We start from the raw sequence: 16,345 nt of genomic DNA on the forward strand, positions 1-16,345 counted from the left end.
AGTATCTTAGACTGAGTTTTATTTTAGTCACAGCAGTTGAGCCTTTCCTAAGCACAAGGCTAATGGAAATGCAGGGGTTTTTTTCTCATATGTTAAAAATCCTCACAATGGCTTCACTTTTAGATGCTTTGATATCTGTCTTGGGGGCAGTCTGGGTTCTGCAGGGGGAGATGGCCCAGTGGCCAGGATGTGCCTTCCACCACTGCCAAACACAGCAGTGTTAGTGAGCCTGTGACATCCCTTCCTCTCAAGTCCCCCCCATGCAACAAACTGGTGAAGTTACAAGAAATGGATCCTCTAGCTGCCATGACCTGCTGCCTGCTGCTGCTGACTGACTTGTGCTGGCTGCTGCCAGGGCTGGGATACCAAGGATATCTGTGGTCATTTCTGGCATCCCTTCTGGGGTGAAGCAGAGGGAGGAATTCTGTAACTCCTCCTCTCCAGGTGTCATTTGTTAACCTGCAACAGTGCCACTGGAGAACAACCAGATTCCCAATGCATTTCATCTTTTATTGGAATACTTTCATTTGCTGCTCGTGATTGTCTTAGATTTTAATTAAAGCAAATGGATTTGTGACTGTGAAGCTGAAGATGTAGTGGAAGATACAGAAATATAATCAAACTTACTTTCAGTAACATAAAATCTCCAGCAAAATGGCATCTAAAAAGCATGCATGCTACATGTTCCAGGTGAGAACTGTCAATATATATTCTGTCAATTCCTATATTTTAATGGAATTAGTGAAAGAAAGATTTTTCTTAAAGTGAAAGAATTAGTGAAAGAAAGCCTTTCTTGCAGCACACCAAGCTGCAGCTGTGTTAACTGAACTATTCATTCCCAGCAACCTCTGTGAGAGGAGGCAGTACTGGCTCTGCGGAACCTGTGGTCCGACCTTACCAAGCGTTGTTGATTTGCTGCTGGTCCTTGTGACAGCAGCATCTGCTGGGCTCCCCATGGAGAACATGTTCTGGAAACAGGGCAATGGATGTCTGCTTGTTAGAGTTGTACCAAAACATTGTTTCGGTGGAGCTGTGAAGTCCAAAAGCCTGAGATGAATTAACAAAATCTTCATGATGAGAATCATTTTAACATCTGTTTCACTTCCCAGCTGTCTGCTCTTCATAGTGTTTGTTACTGAGAAATTACACTTGTGTCTTTGCTAAATGCCTCAAGGAAATATAAATACAATGAGCAGTCCCAGGCTAAATAATAAGCAATAGAAGGAAGATAAGATTGTTTATCTCAGTATCTAAATAGGAAAGGCATGACTCCTGTGAATACTATTCATTGCCACTCCCAGGAGTTGCAGCTTCAGCAGATTTCTCACACAGGTATGGTTCCTCCAGAGATAAAATGGGAAAACAAGCTGTGATGATCGAAAGTGGCCAACACTGACTAGAAAGGGGTGGAACAGTCATTCTCTTATTAATGGGATGATAGAGATCACAAGGAAGTGAAACCCAAGAAAGCCTGGAAGGATCAGTGCCCTGAAGGAACTAAAACTAAGCCAGTGGTAGAGTGCTTTGGGACTCTGAATTTCCTGGTTTTCTTTCTCCGTACGTGACACAGCAGAAGTGTTCTGTCTCCATGTGCTAGGGCAAGCCTTTTAGTCACTATCATGTAAAAATACCTTAAAGCATTTTTGAAAATTAAAGTTACAGGGAGTAACTCGGAATTTCAGAATCTCAGATCTCGCTGTGTATGATCATTGTGTTCTGTGCACTCAGTGACAGCCCTTCATAGGCTCAGGAGACACTGAACAGCTCTCTGGCACTAAGGAGCCTCCAAGAAGTTACCCTTTGTGGAAGAAGTCATCCTTTCTCTGAGATCATCCTAAATTCACCAACAGCCCAGCTCGCTGGACATGCTGAGATGCTGAAGTCACACAAGTTGGGAGATGAGGGTGTTTGCAGCACAGCACACATTTACAGAATGAGTGACCTGGCTTGTTCTCTGGGGTTTTGCTGACCTAATTGCCACCTCTTTGGAGCTCAGTTTAATACCAGGCTTCTGGTTGAGGGCAGAATACCAATTCTGTACCAAATACAATATTATATACCAATTACCAATAATACCAATACCCAGTTCCTGTTGAAGTTGGATCATTGTGTTCTGCCAGGAAAGCATAATTTGGAGAGCAAGAAGCTGAAGACCTAAACATTCAGCCTTTTTGTCAAAAGGGAGTAGAGGATCTTGGGTTTCTGCTCCCAGGACGTTCTTACATAGTTCATGGTAGGCCATCAGTGAATTTGAAAGCAGAAATTCTCCATGGAGAAGTGTGACCAGAATGTGCCCCATTAAAGAATTCTCAAAAACCCACCACTTCCTATTTTTACTCAACAGGGAAGAAACAAACCTAGGTGAGTAAACTTCATTGTCACACTGGTTTTGCAAAGGTGGAGTTACTTAGACCAGCATTTTTTGCAATGGGCAGTTCCACAAAACCAATAAGTGATAATTACAACAGAAGCCCAGTGATAATGGTCACTGTTTGCAACATGTATGGCAAACAGAGAAGAGGAAAGTTGCATAGAGAAAAATTGGTACTCTGGGTGTGTTCAAACAAATTATCATTTCATATGGTGACATGCAAAGCAATTAATCAAGGAGAAAATGATGGCAGTCACATGGACAGGGCAATGACACAGACCACACTCTGAATGTGTGTGGGATCACCGTGAATGATAGTTCACATGAGCTCTATGCTCTAAGAAAGACTGAAGCACAGGAAAAGCAGTAACTTGTGATGCAATGTTGCTGAAAACTTCATAAACTTTGTAAAATATTATGTCTAATCCCACAGTCTATATCCAATGCAAAGGAGAGGAAAATGGGAGAAGAGATTCATGTAAATTATTAGAGAGTACAGAGTATGTCATACATAACAAAGAGCACTTTGATCACAAAACTGGGATTTAAAAGTTGTGTGTGTGCTATGGGGCATCACATACAGCATGAGACTTGTTTGAGCAGAGAAAGCCCTGTCAGACCCAGCAAGTACCAGACAGATTCATGAAAATAAAATTTAGTTGCAAATACTCAAAGGTGTCAGGAGTGCAGTACTGTTATCAAAAATGCCAGGGAAGTGCAATGTGAAGGCTGGCCATAAAGTCTCTGTAAGTCAGGAAGCTGGGATGAAAATTTTATGGGCACTATAAATCCACCTTTTGTGTTTGCTGTTCTTACATTACACAGTCACGTACCGAGGTGTGACTGCTTTGGTAAATATTTAGATTGCCACAGATTTATAGCAGGGGTCTTTAAAGGGCAGCAGTCATTATAACATGGATTTCTTCTGGAGGCCAGGAAAGCAGGTGGGAGTTTGCAAGCCCTGGGTTTGAACACTCCAGGCAGCATGGCTCAGACAATATTTTTTCTTCCATTACAGACCCCCTCCACACATGCACCTGTAGGAACTGCCACAAACCCTTCTCCTTTTCCTGGTTCAATGAGTTACTAAGTTTGCTTTTGTTTTCTCTCCTACTTTTGGGGCTACCTACCAGTGCTCCTGTGCTGACCAATTGAGCTACCCATAAAAACATTACTCTCTTTTCAGGTGGTTGTCCTCACATTTTGAAACTGTCCCAAGCTTCAGCATGTGCTGGAGCATTGCTGACCTTTCATTTCTGCCTTGTGACTTGTGATCTGCTGAGGGAGGACTTTGAGGGAAAGCAGGGGCAGGGTGACACTTCTTCCCCACTGCCAAGTAAATGACACACCAGCACAAGGATAAATAGTAGAGCTGTCCTGCCTCTGCACTGGAGATGCTGGAATAAAATGCTTTTGAAAAGCAATTTCCCTTCACATATTTAAGGAATTTGCCCTGTCTGGAGTTCTTTGCAGAGCTGCATCCTGCTCTCCACTGGCATCCAGCTTGTGGCTGTTTGGGTTTTCCTAAGAAATCTGTTTTGCTTTCTGCAGGATCCTATTTTACTTATGTTCTGGTCACCAGAATATTTCTATCTACTTCCTACTGCATTAATCTAAATAGGGTAGTGGTCAGATGAAAGATCACAGTCATTATTTAGCTACTACAGTAGCCAGGAATTGGGGCAAAAGTACAGAAACCCTTTTAGGGTCTCAGTAAAGATCCTAAAGATCTCCCACCTCACATCATGGCCATGATCAGCTAAGGAGCAACCAGTTATTCATATGCTTCTCCTAAACTACAGCTTTAATACTTCCCCATCATTTGTGGAGGGAAAAAAAAAAAAAAACTTTGTAAAGCTTTTAAACCCCCATGCTCTGTTAGCAGCTAAAGGTTTCTATTGATCTCTTACTTTCATTCCCTTTAATGAAAATTCATTGGTGTTTGATTTCCCTGTCATTTCTAACAGCTGATAAGAGCAAGCTGCTAAAGCAGCTGCAGAAAGTGACAAAAGCCTGGTGGTGCAGCCCTGCAGCTCTCCCAGAACGCTGCCAAGGCAGAGTGAAACCCCAGCGTGACGTGTTGATAACATTCTCCCGTCAGGTGGTCTTTTCAACTGGCTCTAAAATGTCAATTCTGAGGGAAATGTCTTTGTTAAGCTTTGAATGACCTACTTTTGGGTATCTGGGAATAACCAGGAGCCTACCCAAACCACAAGAGTGCATCTAATTTTAGCAGCCCTTCATTTCATGCATGCCAGCTTTTGTGTTCTGCATCTCCAGGAAAAAACTTCAATTTCTTGCTGAGATGAATTTTATTGGTTTTAAATCAGCCCCTTGTGAGACACAATCACAGTGAAATGATTCCTCTTAAACTTTCTGAGCCTGTAATAGTAATCTCAATTTTGCTTCAAAAACGGATAGTGAGCCCATTCTAGTGGATCTACAGTTGCTGGTCTCTGAAGAAAAGGTCTGAACAGCCCATGCTGGAGGCAGCCTGGGCAGCTGGGTTTGGGGTGTTCCCTCTTCCCCCTGGATTCTAATGGACCAATAGTAACAGGGTCAGATTTTTGTAGGAATTTTCTGTGAGTCTTCTGGCTCAGTTATAAGGGAATCTAGGGAAAGTTAAGGACAAAAATAAAGGGATGTTAGTGTGTCAGCAGGGCCTCTGAGGACACTGCCAGTGCTGTGGATGCTGGACAAAAGGTCTCTGACATATTCTGGATAGAAGAAGCACTAAAAAAGTATGTGACCACTGTTAGGGATATTAGTGCTGTGCAAGACTGAAAGGAAGCAAGTTCAGACATGAGTGAGGTACAGTCTCCCTGGCTTGTAACACCTAAATTGGATATTGAACAGTGTTTCTCTTGCTGGAAGGGATAACATATAATCCCTCTCATACAGTGACAGAGTGCACTGTAATTTTAGACTGAAACATGTGTTTAAATCCCATCCTCACTGGACAAGTGGAACTAACACAGAGGATGGCAGGGACAGAGCATTGTGGATGTTTATTTGGAACGTCACAAAAGAGAGGAGAAATCAAGTCCACACAAAATATAATGACATAATCACAACAAACCTATTAGCAAGTTCTCAGGAGCCAGAAAACTTCTCAGCCAATGGGATTATCTATAAAAACAAGCAGCACCTGCTGGCAGCTATAAACAGGGTGGGTGGCATTTGGGATTGAGCTGAGTGTGTGATAATGTGTAGTGCTTCCCTCTGGAGTCCTTGAGGCTGGCAGTGGGTTGCCTCTTCAGAGGCAGCTGTTGACAATGGATTTGTGCTCTGTGTCTGAAGAGGCCTGGGCAGAACAGGCAGCAGGTCAGCTGCTGCTGGGCTGGGGAGCACTCAATGGTGAGAGATGCGTTGAGTTTGGTGGAGGTATTTGTGTCATCTCTGAATTTCCCAGGTTTTAACGGATAACTTGGTTTGGCCATAAAGGTAAACAGTTAGGAAAGAAGTTTATGAAATACTAAGACTCGAACAGTGGTTTTAGAGGCCCACATTTAGGTTCAGCGCTGGATTTGGAGAGTTGCTGGCCTGATGATCTGTTGAGGACAGGCAGGGAGCAACCAAGAGTGAGGATGCAACAGCTCTAATGCCCAGTTCACTGACCACAGAGTGGCAAGCTGCTGCAGGGGGCTGCGGTGCTTCCTGGAAGAAGCAGCCTTTGTCACAGAAACAGAAAATGGGGAAGTACTTGTACCTGAGCCTCTGAGTACCTGAGCTGTGCAGGGGCTCTCTCAGCTGCCTACGAGGTACCACTCGCTGGGCAGTGGGCCTTGCATGGAGTCTTGCTTTCAGGCTGCTTTTAAAATGTGTAGCAAATCAAAGGAAAAGTAACTTGAAACAAATATTTCCTGTTCTGTGGTATTTAACAATGAAATTGTAAACCACAGAAGGGACCGGGCTTGATCTAAAGGTCTTTGAAGTCAGCAGAACTATTTCCACTATTTCAGTGTGCTTTGGGTGCAGGCCATGGAGGAAGAAAGCAAATGTTTTCTGCCTCAAAAAGTATTAACCATTGCATTCAAGGAACAATAAAGTCTTAGGTTTAAAATGTGTTCTTTTGAATAAGGTAGTCAGAAACTGAGTTAATTTCTATCTGTTTCCTAATAATTTGTCACTCTTACACTAAGAAGGAATATGTTTATAGAACTCATAATCATACACTGAGAAGAAAAAACACTTCATACTGCAATTTGCTTCCTATCTTCTCTCATTCCATTGTGTGTATTGTCTTTCTCACCAATGTAATGATGCTTGTTGTTGCTGCTGGTTGTTATCACAGATTGAGAACTGTAGATTTCCAGTTGAATTAAACTTCACTGTGGTGATGGTGGCTGACAAACACATTGACCTCATTATTACAATTTGATCTCTTAAGCATCACAGTGGTTTTGGTTTTGATGTCGTGTTGGTTTTTGTTTGCCTTGTTTTTTTGGGACTGAGAAGAAATAGGTCAGAGACAGAATTTGGTGAGAATTGTTCTTCTAGGAATAGTGCAGGGGATGCCCCTCCTATTGCAGGGTGAGTCAAACAGGGGTGTGCAGCAGCTTCATGTGTAAAATCAGCAATGGTTTTGCCTGCAAATTTTGTCCCACACAGTTATTAAATGCAAGAAAAGGAATCTATCTGCCAGCTGCCTACTGCCCAAGGATGCTGTCCTTGTGAATCAGCAGCCCTGTCAGGATGTCAGAGAGCCATCCTGGAGTCTGGCAGATGACAGCAGCCCATCGGGGTGTCTGTCTGTGTCTGTGTGTGTATGTGTGTTTGTGTGTCTGTGTGTGTGTCTGTGTGTGTGTATGTGTGTGTCTGTGTGTGTGTGTGTGTCTGTGTCTCGTCTGTGTGTGTCTGTGTCTGTGTGTTTGGTTTCTTGTCACACAGCAGCAGAGCCTGAGCAGCTGAGTTTGCCCGTGCACCAAACCAACCCCATCCATCTTGAGCAGCCAGAGAGGAGATCCCAGGCTGGTGACTGCAGGAGAGGACAAGACTGTTGTCATGGCCAGGCTGCATTACCTGCACAAAGAACCAGTGAACTGGCATCAGCTGGAAAATAGAGCAGGAGAGGATTAAAGGTGATGCAGAAAAACAGGAGGATATGAATTAAGGACATTTTCCAGCCTTCTTTAGTGAGGGCAATGACCAGCCTTTGTGCATGTTATAATGAGAAGAATTTTTCAATGAAAAGAATTTTTCAATGAGGCCTCCCCATTTCAGGGTATTTCTATGAAATAAACTTACTTGTATTTTGAGACCAAGCTTTGAAATGTCACAGAATCACAGAATATTCTGAGTTAGAAGGGACCCACAAGGATCATTGAGTCCAGCTCTTGTGGGAATGGCCCAGACAGAGATTGAACACACAGCAGTGTGCTAGCAGTGTTGGTGTTGTTAGCACTGTTCTGTAACCAGCTGAGCCAGTGCCTCGTTTGGAATTTATCAGGGTTTAGAGTAGGGTTCAAAGAGAAGAAACCAGAACAGAGCAAAGAACATTCTTCCAATTTGTAAGAGCTGTTGTTTACATTCATGGGAAAACCATGAAGCAAGGCAAATATAACATAATTTTAAAAAATGTGTGTGGTTTTTTAAGCATCTGGGATAGCAAGCATAGTACTATTTGTACTAAAGTGTGGGTGCTGCCAACCAGAGTCCATCAAGAGAGCAGTTCAGCTTGAATTTGCTCCTTAGAAAAACTCCTCTTTCTCCCCTGTATTTCTTCCCACTGCAGAGCTGCCCTAATTTAAGTTGCATAAATATAGGAAGAAAATCTAAAAAAAAAAAAAAATTATGAAATCACTTTGTTCTCTTTCAGATGAGAATTCTGTGTCTTTTGAGCTGTCAGACTGGGACATCATGGTGGTCTCAAGCTGAAAAATCATGCAATCAAAAAGGTAGATTTTCTGAAAGGGTATATTACAGAAAACTGTAATTTCCATGGGAATTATGTAGATACTTTGGTAAGTGTTTTAAAGGAATTAGAATAAATGGCTTATGGCAAAGCTTTCATATTTTATATGTTAATGATTAACTGACTTCCTACATCTTTGTTGACTTAGTGGGAGAGTGACAAGGAACCGTGAGGTACCTATTTGGTAGCGTAACAAGTTGGACAATTCGCATGGGCATTTTTTTCCACCTCCCTTTTGGAACTTGCTTCATCCAGCTGACACTGCTTCAAAGCCTTAGGCAACTCTCAGACTCAGAGAAGTAAGTCCCCTCTTTTATTTAATATTACTTATTTTATGAAGTGCTGATAGAGAACAGATGGGGAGAGATTTAAGTATTTATTTGTTTTCTATAATGAATGCTTTCCCAACTGGGAATTGAAGAATTAAGTTTTTAAGTATTAAATCATAGAGATATTGATAAGAACAGACCTTTGTAATTACTATACTGGTTGGTTTTCTTTAAATTCCCTTTCTGCTGCAAGACTTACCTTAAACAAAAGATTTGGTTAGTAAACCATGTTCAGTATAGCCCAATAAAGCTGCATCTAGGCTATAACACTTTTCAAAAGCAGGATTTGAATGTTAATTTAGAAATGCATGTGATGCCTGGCATCATCTAAAGCAAAAATATTTGCTTAAAGCATGAAATAACTTAATTTCTGTAAGTAAGTGGAAATAACTTAATTCCTGCTTACGTGGGCTGCAAAAAATAATTATATGCTTCTTTTATATAAGAAGAGTTTGTCATGAATTTTCTCTTTAAGCTAGTTACAAGCTGCAGTAGAATACCTGGGTTTTGGCAGGCAAGTGGGTTCAGACAGGGAGACTCAGACATCACTCTTCTGTCGGAACATTTTTTAGCATATTTTATTTTAGCTATCATTTACTGGGAAGCAAGTACAGTCTCCTGTCCTTTTGGAAGGCTCCCCTTGCACCCACTTCCCCCATGTACGAAGGAAGCCTGGCCAACAGGTTGCAGTGTGCAGGATGCTCTGTGCAGGATGCAGTGTGCAGGTTGCAGTGTGCAGGCTGCAGTGTGCGGGATGCAGTGTGCAGGTTGCAGTGTGCAGGCTGCAGTGTGCAGGTTGCAGTGTGCAGGTTGCAGTGTGCAGGATGCAGTGTGCAGGATGCAGTGTGCAGGTTGCAGTGTGCAGGCTGCAGTGTGTAGGATGCTGTGTGCTGGTTGTAGTGTGCAGGCTGCAGTGTGCAGGATGCTGTGTGCTGGTTGTAGTGTGCAGGCTGCAGTGTGCAGGATGCTGTGTGCTGGTTGTAGTGTGCAGGCTGCAGTGTGCAGGATGCTGTGTGCTGGTTGTAGTGTGCAGGCTGCAGTGTGCAGGATGCTCTGTGCAGGATGCTGTGTGCAGGTTGCAGTGTGCAGGATGCTGTGTGCAGGATGCTCTGTGCAGGATGCTGTGTGCAGGTTGCAGTGTGCAGGATGCTGTGTGCAGGCTGCTCTGTGCAGGCTGCTGTGTGCAGCCTTTGTGCTCTCCCACTGCCCCTTTAGCAGCGCTTCCTTACGTGCCCTTGGCTCAGGAATGCTCCTGCCCCCAGCCAGGTGCCTGTGCAGCACTTCCAGTCTGACATTCAAGCTGCTTCAGGAGTTTTTAATTTCTTCTGCAGCTCCAGGAAGCATTTGTTCCTGTTCTTTTGGCTGGGAGGTGTCTGCTCTTGGGTGACATCTTCCCATGCCCCAGGTGTGTGCTCAGTGCCTCATCTCCCCAGTCCTTGTGAGTTCTCTGGGACCCAGATGTGCTTGCCTTATTTACACCACTGAACATTAGTGCTCCTTTCTCTGTGCCAGACACCCAGAGTAGGCAAGCTTTTGTGCTCCCTCTGCTTTCTGAAGCTTCCTGAGAGGATCCCATCTCCACACAGCCAGGTTATCTGCCTCAGTTTTTCAGGGGCTGTCGTTCCTGGAATGTCTCTAAACTGTTCCACTTTGGCTCTAAATGAAACTCCCTTCAAGACAGAGGCAAAACAATCTGTAGCGACTCTAATAATATTGGGTCATCTGAGTTCTGGGTCAATCCCACTGCCATCTCACTGCCTACCAGCCTGCAATGTTTCCTTATGAAACAAGAGCATAAGATGGGCTCAGACAGAGAAAAGTAAATTAGGCTGTGAGAAAACAGTGAGAATTTATAGAATCGGTTTCATTTCATCCTATTATCAAAGCAAATCAAAACATTTTCCTGAAATAAGCAAAGACTTTTACACAGCTAAGTTTCAATGTATTCTTACTTGATGGAAGAGAAATGAAGATTACTTTGGTTTGCTTCTTTTCAAACACAGTGAATAAATGGAAGCAGCAGAGTTTATAACATTGGACCCTGACATTTGGAGGGACAAGGGACAAAAGGCATGTTAAATCTGGACATACCCTACAAATCTGGACATACCCTACAAATCTGGACATACCCTACAATGACTTCTAAGGCTCTAGGCCCCACTATTTTGTCTTTTTTTAACTGAAAATAAGTATGTTAGCTAAAATCTAAATATGAGATATCAGAGCTCAAGACTTCATGAGTGTCAGGGAGATGTATTCAAGGAATGGGTCATAAATGCAGCCAATTTTATTTCTAGGAAAATAGGAACAAAAGAACTGCCACACTGACTGTTTGGAATGTCTATTGAAGAAGGTAGGAATGGACTGATTTATCAGCCAGTGGTGGCAAATCTTGTGAACTGGACTACAGCAAGTAGATGGCCTTAGACAAAGCTGTCTTTCGGTCAGAGCTGTGCTGAAACAGTGATGGCAGAAGGATAAAAAACATTTCTGAAGCTCTCTTCTAGATACATCCAAACTCAAGGAGATCCCAAGGCATTAATCAGTCTTTAATATATTCTATTCTATTCTATTCTATTCTATTCTATTCTATTCTATTCATCAGAATATCATGTCAAGGATCATGCAATTTGTTTAAGACTTTCACAAATTTCCATGACAAGGCCCAGCTCCATCTCATATTTCCCTGCAGTTTCAGTGTTTGAGACCTTATGTGCCAGGTGTTGGTGGCTGGCCTGCCCAGCTCTGCCTGGAGCCTCAGGTACCAGAGAGGTAAGAGATACTGCAGAGGGGGTGCTGCTGCTGGGGAATTGTCACCCAGCACACACCAACCAAAGGACCTCTCCTAAATAGCAAACTCCTTTCAATGCCTCTGAGAGCTGCAGCCCTCTTGCTCTCAACCCATCATATGGAATGATGAATTTAAAGACAAGTCTTGCAGGTGATTGTGTGGTTGGGGACACTTCCTTATGCCACCCCTACAATCTGGACATCTGTCCCTGGCACATGCCTCATCCCTCAGGAGGGAGCCTGAGACCCAGTAACCTCAAAGGCCCAATTATCTTTAAATGCATGAATTAAGAGAGCTGGATAGCTTTTTTCTCTCTTGCATTTACCTGCAGGGCTTTTTAAGTCTCTGATTCAGGAACTTAAGGCAGGGTGAGTTTTAGAAAGCAGATCTGACACCCAATCAATGCATATAGACTACTATATGTAATTAAAACAGCTTGGAAGACACAGTATTAATTGCAGAAGTGAAATGCATTTGGTGTAAATGAAGTTTCTCCACCCTCAGAATCAATATCATAGCCCCAGCCCTTTGTTACTAACAATAACTGGAAGAAAAAGAAGTGTTGACAAAATTACAAGATAGCTCAATTTATCTTTTTTCCTGCTCCTGAGAATATCAGGAGGTGGGGCTGTGGCCACAAAGAACTGAGTTATTCAACTGCAACATTTCATTTTAGTCATTTTAAAGGTAAGCCTGATGCACAGATGACCCAAATCCCCCTCTATGAAACCACTTAGCAGTTGTAAGAGCAGCTTGCTTTCATTTTTTTTTTCTCCTAGAAGCAAGCTTGCAGCTGTAGGAAAGTCAACATGGCTCTCAGGCATCTTCTCTGTTTCTTGAAGTTAAGTGTGGGAAACTCATTCCTCACTCTGTCCCTCAAGTCCATGTGCAATGGCTCAACATACTTTTCATAAAGAAAAAGAGCTACTCACTGTGCAATGCTTAATTTACATAAAATCAGCAATAAAAACAAAAGGATCCTTCAAGTTTCTATTTTTGGGTGAATACACTGACAAGTGTATCATCTTTTACTAGTAACTTCTGTCTTCTCTGTGCAAATTTGCATTGAATGCTGGCAAATTTACATTTAAATGAATCCCCTATGAAGACAGGCTGAGAAAGTTGGGGCTGTTCAGCATGGAGAGGAGAAAGTTGTGTGAGGAGCTCATAGCAGCCTCCCAGAATCTGAAGGGGACCCACAGGAAAGCTGGAGAGGACTCTTCATCAGGAGCTGTGATAGGACAAGGAGGAATGGCTTCCACTGAAAGACAGTAGGCTGATATCAGATATTGGGAATAAATTCTTTACTGTGAGGGGGGTGAGGCACTGAAACAGGTTGCCCAGAGAAGCTGCAGACTCCCCATCCCTTGAAGCATTCAGGGCCAGGTTGGATGGAGCTCTGAGCAACCTGGTCTGGTGGGAGGTGCCACTGCCCATGGCCAGGGGATTGGAACAAGATATCTTTAAGATTCCTTCCAGCCCAAACCATCCTATGATTCTGTCTCGCTTTTACTTTACTAGGGTATTTAATTAAAAACATATCTGTGAAGGAAAGCCCTTCCAAGTGAAGGAAATGAAAGATATATTTAGAGAGAAAATGGCTGCCAGGTGAGAAGCTTGTAGAAGCAGGTCTCTGTTTTTAGCTACTGTTTCTAGACTTTCCAAAGACTATCCCCAAAAGCTGATGGGGTACTTGTTGAACTGAGTATACTTTAAATGAAAAGGTGGATGAAATAATGGGATACGGAAAGATGGTACTGTGGCCACCTCTCAAAACCACTTCTCACTTCTTTCAGTGAAAAGGGTTTTCAGTCATGCTGACACAGACACCACACAGACCCAGCTTGTTCCTGCTGGCCAGATTGCCTTTGTAGGCTGACCCATCCCATGAAGTAGCTGGTCTGCAAAGCTGGAATGCTGGAATCTGCAGCTCTGAGTGAGCTCCTGAATCAAGAACCAAGAATCAAGGCAGTGACACCACCTAATTACTCAGAAGATCTCCTGTAGCTGACTGAATATGAGTTCATTTGCCTTAGGACATTTCATCTAGTGACTGTGTTACATCAGTGTATTATTCAAGCCATATAGGTAACCTTACTACACTAATTAAATTAATTCAAAATATTTATGTAATTACTAAAGCATGAAACTGGCCAGTGCTGTCTGTGTTAGCACACCCTGCTATATGACCTGAGCTTTAAACTGTGTTTTATCCAATGCAGCTCAAACATGCAGGGACTGAGCTTTCCCATTTTTCTCCCAGAAGGCTGAAAAGGGTATTTGTACAGGCACCAGAAGTTTTAATTAAATTTTAAAATTTAAAATTTTGGCGGGTTGTTTGTTTGGGTTTGTGGGGTTTTTATCTGTGGATGACAAGTTGGTGACAGATCAAATTTTCCCTTTCCAAAAGGGATGCCTCTGTTCTTGAAATCCACAGGAATGGCACTGCTGGTGTTTGAGCCAAGTTCAGCACCTGCATCACCCACCTCCTGTGGATAGAGATTTGTGCAGGGTAAGCCCCAAGGTCCAGCTGAGGGAAAAGCTGACAAAGCCCTGACCCAGGCGCTGCTGTAAACCCCAGCCTGATATGACCTTCCTCCCTTCCTTCCCTCCCTCCTTTCTTCCCTCTTGAGGCCTCAGAGCAGGGGAGTCGCTGGAATGGCTGAAATCCTGGAGGACGACGCCCTCTGCAGCTCGCTCCTTGTTTTATTTGGCATCTGCAAGAGAAATGTCTTATTTGGTTTTGTTTTTTTTTTTTTTTTTTTTTTTTTAAATACTTGCCTCTGTAGTTCTGAAAATCAATGTGTCTTCCACACTTGGGAGAAAAGGAGTTTCCCTGATCCTCTTTGCCCAAAGGCTTCCTTTCAAATCAATGCTTCTGGCAAGTGATATCGATATCATATAGCAACACATGAAAACATATCTGTTGCTTTTCATTATGTCAGCAAAACCTGTTATGTGTTTATTAATATTCATAGTGATGGAGACTGGAATCTGGAACTAGAACTTTTTTTTATTTTGACATGTTTTCTTATGTCAAGAAAAATCCTGTAACTATTTTACCTTGATATTTTGTTCTTTATTTTCATGCTGAATCTCAGTACCAGGAGGTCATTAAGTATAGGCTTCTGTTTGATTTTCCAAAACAGAAAAGTATGAGATGAGAACCGTAATTTAATTTCATCATCGATTTTAAAAGTACTTCTTTTGAACCTTGTTTTTTCTCTAAGTCAGTTATACCAGGCTAGATCAAATATGCTCCAGTGGGCAGGGTGTGGAGAAATGAGCCAAAATGAATCATTTCCTACATAAGCAATTTTTTGTGTGTCTAGACACCTGATAACTCATCTAAAGCCCATCTTTGTTAGCTGGTTATTCTCCAGTGTTCTCAGAACTTTTGTATAAGCCTTAAAATCTTTCATCTATGTGTTTGCTTGTTCCACAGTTTTTTTAGAATCTTAAAGGGAAAAAGATCTTTCCCTAATTTTTAATTTTATCATTAAAATGAGCAAGATTCTAAGTATCTCAGCACATGCAGGTTTGATAGTGGGCTGGGAATTTATTCTCATTTAATTCTGTGAGCAGACAGTTGGGTACATTCAATAAATGAAGTTACAAGCTGATAATATATTCTGAAAAGGTGTTGATGATAAGGATTCACCTGCTGACATGTCTTTTATGACCTTGATAGCAGCAAGTTGTTTACATTAATGTTTATGGTGTACACAAGAAGTGTTACAGACATGTGGGCTCTACACAAAATGTGGTTCTTCACGTGGTTCAGGCTTGGCTTCTCTGTGCTCCCCTGATTCCAAGAGAAACCGAATGGAGTCAGCACAGGACTCCTCTGCTCACCCTTGTTCTGTCCAGCCCCTTCCCACCCCTGGACAGGAACAGAAATGATGCTGTTATGAGGAACTGGGACAGAAAGAGAAGCTACTGTGCTCCATGCCTAATAAAATAGTTAGTTAGAAAGGGGGATTTATAATCACTTTGTAAATTAATTGCATTATTTGTAAATAATGCAGCAAACTGAAAAAGTGTTTATAAATTGGTTTCTCTTTAAGTAGATAAACATAAAAGAGACTCTTCTGGAGCAATTTTCTCCATGCTGGAGAGCATTAAATGCACACTTGCAATAATGGAGATTAATATATCCCACAGGAAATCTATTGGAGATACATAGATGAACTGGGAGGCCAGAATGATAAAATTGCAGATCTTGCTGTGTTTGTCTGGCATCAAAAATCACTCTGTCCCATCCTCTCATGGCTGGCATCACTTTCAGGACTGAAGTAAGTATGTAGTGGGCACTGGGATGAGAAGAGGGACACTGTCTGCTTAAGGCCATATTGTTAGTGAAGATATTTCTTTTTTTAAGACTTCCACAGGTGGATTTTTGCAACTAGATTGTATTGCCAACTGAATCTGGTTACCTTAAGATCAGTAAATGGAAAAATTGTTGCTTTAGTCTTTATGTTTAGTGTCTAGTACACAAAACATGGTGGCAGACATATTTTATTAGAGTCAACTCCAATTTTGAATTAAATAGGAACAGTAGAAAAAGTATTTTAGAAAACTTATGAAGTATACAGATGCCTAGAACCTTTCAGAGTTACATAAATTTGAGGCTATATCTTCACTGATCACAGATCATTCCTGTAAGTATTCAAAAAATGGTGCAAAAGACATGGGAAATTAAGTGTTGATTTGTTGATATTTTTTCTTCTTTTTTCTTTTTTTTTTTAATACAATAAAACCCTAATTTGCACTCAGAATGTACTGGCAGCAAACAAATCTTAAATCTAAATGACTAAAATATTTTCCAGCACAGTTTTAGGATTATTCAAACTGGGGAAACTGGGCAATTTATAAACTGGGCAATTTATAAACAAGTGGGATTTGCAAAGGTAAAGCAGCAAAAAAAAAACTTGGGTAAA

The sequence above is a fragment of the Melozone crissalis genome, unplaced genomic scaffold (genome assembly GCF_028551555.1).
Source record: "Melozone crissalis strain CALT ecotype California unplaced genomic scaffold, PUWL_Pcris_2 ptg000013l_1, whole genome shotgun sequence".
NCBI lineage: Eukaryota > Metazoa > Chordata > Aves > Passeriformes > Passerellidae > Melozone > Melozone crissalis.